Raw genomic sequence first — 4023 nt, 5'->3', positions numbered from 1 at the left:
ACTCTGGTTTCCTCGTGTTGCGAAACTATCATTTGTTTAACTGTAGGCTACTTTTATCGTTCATGGTTGACGCAGTTTGTTCATAGCACGTAAATGCACACAACTCGTTTCTCCGAGTTTCCTAGGCGCATTTTCTGAGTTTCCGATGCTTCATGAATGACACATTACAGTACCATTCTTTATACCTCAGTGATTCCTTCTGTACATACAGAGCAAAATCAGTGCAGCAGTTTTGTATTGAGATTCATTTGAATATTTACCTAACAATTCATTATTTCAAATACAACCATAGTTAACCTACCTGTCTTTGTAGAATCTATGAAAGCTAGCTTTCACATAGGCATCACGTTCTAAAATCACTGCCAGGGTTCAGAATTGTGGTTAACTGTTATTTGAACGATTGGCCATTTCACTCAACTGAGCACAAAGACTTTAAGTGGTTTACAGTTTCCAATTACTTGATATAGTCAGGTCTATAATTATTGGCACCCTTTAAAAATATGAGCGAAAAAAGACTGTAGCCTATAAAATAAATAATACAAATACTGAGCTATATTGTATGCTACATTTTTTTTAATTATATAATGTTATACAAATAAAATTGCTCAGAGAAAGAATAATAAAGAAATATTAAAAGGATAGGGGTCAAAATTATTGGAACCCCTGTTTTCGCTAGAGCTCGACAGCTTGTAGTCCTTAAACCCGAAATTGATTTACCTCTGGTTCGTTCCCCTATGGGGAAATTAATGGTGAAAGAACAGGGTTTTGGGATAAACGCCTAAAATAAGGTCTGAGGTTAACACAGTCTTAGGAGATCTTATAGGCTTTGTTCTTTGAGATAATATCAGTCAGTTCGTATTACCGTTGTGAATTCCGAAGCCTTTATGTACTTTTATCAAATAGTACATGAATGCTTCAAAATTCACAAAAGTGACGTTAGCTGATGAAGATTATCTCATAGAAAAAAACCTATAAGATCTCAAGCCTGTGTTTACCACAGGCCTTATTTTCAACATTTATTAAAAAAAACTACAGAAACGCCATTAATTTCCCCATAGTTTTTTCCAACGAACCATGGAGGAGTTAGTGCCTACTTAAAGATACTGTAATGACCTGACTAGATCATAAAGGAACAATTGTCCAGACAGAGGATTGAGTTTACGAATTGACGGTTTATTAACCCAACTTTACACAGGCTACTGTTTGGCCGTAGCACACGCCAAATAAATGAAAGATAACCACAAGCCAACCCTGACCTTCTCTTGTGAAGGCCAGACATAAGAGAGAGCACAAAGGCTAAACCTGGTCTTAACTTCCAATGCTCCATCCCCCTGCCCAACCCCCCTCCACGCCACTCCGCCAACCGCCAGGATGACCGGCATCAGAACATTCCAGTCATTCCCGTGATTGGCAGATAGCAGGTTGATTGGAATGTCGGATCCCGCGAACACTGGGTCCTGGTAAGTACAACACAACCACCTACTAGCCTAACACATAACACACAGCTGTCTGTGCTGGTCGCTACAATACCTTTACTATTTCACTCTAAACTCTAGCACCCTATCCTTGTGAGGATAACGACACTGGCCAGTGGGCACAGATTTCAGTTCAAAGTTGGTTGGAAAAATATACAAAATTCACTTAAATTTACTTTTTACAAATCCAGTCAGTTTTCCACATTGATTCAAGACATTACAAAGATTTTGGGGAAATAAATGACTTGTAAAACAACAGGCTTTTCCTAAAATGTTTTATGAGATTGGAGAACACAATGGGAGGGATCTTTAGACCGTTTCTTCATACAGAATCTTTCCAGATCCTTCATATTCTTCATCTGCTCTTATGGACTGCCCTCTTCAATTCAAACAGGTTTTCAATGGGGTTCAGGTCCGGAGACAAAATAGTTGATTTTGTGGTCAACTAACAATTTCTTTGGATTTTGATTAGTGCTTGGGGTTATTGTCTTGCTGGAAGATCCACTTGCGGCCAAGTGTCAGCCTCCTGGCAGAGGCCAACAGCGTTTTGGCTAAAATGTCCTGGTACTTAGTAGTGATGGAGTCCAAGATGGCGTAGCAGTCAGACGTCTTTGTCTTTGTCTTGTCTCGTCCCATGTATATATCTTTTTATATATTTTTCTTCGCTTTCTTTTTTATATTTTTTCTTAAACCTCAACTTAAAAACACTCTCCTGCAACCCACCTCACCCAATGTGGTGTGGATCAGTTTTTTGTTCTAATGTATTTCTATTTACCTCCGAACTGAAATCCCTCAACTGAAGCTAGCTAGCTAACAGCTATCAGTCAGCTAACCACTGCTAGCAGTCATCCCCCTCTTCAAAGGGGGAGATACTCTAGACCCAAACTGCTACAGACCTATATCTATTCTACCCTGCCTTTCTAAGGTCTTTGAAAGCCAAGTTAACAAACAGATTCCCGACCATTTTGAATCTCACCGTACCTTCTCCGCTATGCAATCTGGTTTCAGAGCTGGTCATGGGTGCACCTCAGCCACGTTCAAGGTCCAAAACGATATCATAACCGCCATCGATAAGAGACATTACTGTGCAGCCCTATTCATTGACCTGGCTAAGGCTTTCGACTCTGTCAATCATAACATTCTTATTGGCAGACTCAACTGCCTTGGTTTCTCAAATGATTGCCTCGCCTGGTTCACCAACTACTTCTCCGATAGAGTTCAGTATGTCAAATCGGAGGGCCTGTTGTCCGGACCTCTGGCAGTCTCTATGGGGGTGCCACAGGGTTAAATTCTCGGGCCGAATCTCTTCTCTGTATACATCAATGATGTTGCTCTCGCTGCTGGTGATTCTTTGATCCACCTCTATGCAGATAACACCATTCTGTATACTTCTGGCCCTTCTTTGGACACTGTGTTAACTAACCTCCAGACGAGCTTCAGTGCCATACAACTCTCTTTCCGTGGTCTCCAACTGCTCTTAAATGCAAGTAAAACTTAATGCATGCTTTTCAACCGATCGTTGCCCGCACCTGCCCGACCGTCCAGCATCACTACTCTGGACAACTACAAATACCTAGGTGTCTGGTTAGACTGTAAACTCTCCTTCCAGACTCACATTAAACATCTCCAATCCAAAATTAAATCTAGAATCGGCTTCCTATTTCGCAAACAATCCTTCACTCATGCTGCCAAACATACCCTCGTAAAACTGACCATCCTACCGATCCTCGACTTCGGCGATGTCATTCACAAAATAGCCTCCAACACTCTACTCAACAAATTGGATGCAGTCTATCACAGTGCCATCCATTTTGTCAACAAAGCCCCATATACTACCCACCACTGCGACCTGTATGTTCTCGTTGGCTGGCCCTCGCTTTATACTCGTCGCCAAACCCACTGGCTCCAGGTCATCTACAAGTCTCTGCTAGGTAAAGCCCCGCCTTATCTCAGCTCACTGGTCACCATACCAGCACCCACCCATAGTACGCGCTCCAGCAGGTATATCTCACTGGTCACCCCCAAAGCCAATTTTTCCTTTGGCCGCCTCTCCTTCCATTTCTCTGCTGCCAATGACTGGAACGAACTGCAAAAATCTCTGAAGCTGGAGACTCTTACCTCCTTCACTAGCTTTAAGCACCAGCTGTCTGAGCAGCTCACAGATCACTGCACCTGTACATAGCTCATCTGTAAATAGCCCAACCAATCTACCTCATCCCCATACTGTATTTATTTCTTTATTTATCTTGCTCCTTTGCACCCCAGTATCTCTACTTGCACAGTATCTCTACTTGGACCAGTGGTGTCCTGTCTACTCCCGCTCCCACTCTCTGGCGCTCTACGTTGCCAGTCTACTAACCACCGGTCCTGGCAACCCATCATTACACACGACTGGCAACCCTCATTAGGCAAACATGTGCCCCATCACTACCCGGATTACTCCCACTTTATCTAGCACTCCCTTAAGGCAGTATTGGTTATGTTACCTTGTCAGACAGATGTCTTGTTTTGTATGGGTCTACGGTCATTATTAAACTCACTAATTTCA

General features: G+C 42.4%; 1 protein-coding gene across 1 annotated transcript in view; it reads left to right on the top strand.

The window, feature by feature from the left end:
- Positions 1-4023, top strand: part of LOC139539962 (protein FAM107B-like) — a 71069-nt gene that overhangs the window by 3345 nt on the left and 63701 nt on the right. The window lies entirely within an intron of this gene.

The sequence above is a fragment of the Salvelinus alpinus genome, chromosome 15 (assembly GCF_045679555.1).
Source record: "Salvelinus alpinus chromosome 15, SLU_Salpinus.1, whole genome shotgun sequence".
NCBI classification, from domain to species: Eukaryota; Metazoa; Chordata; class Actinopteri; order Salmoniformes; family Salmonidae; genus Salvelinus; species Salvelinus alpinus.
The sequence above is the reverse complement of the archived record's forward strand: the minus strand, read 5'-3'. Positions and strand labels throughout refer to the sequence as shown.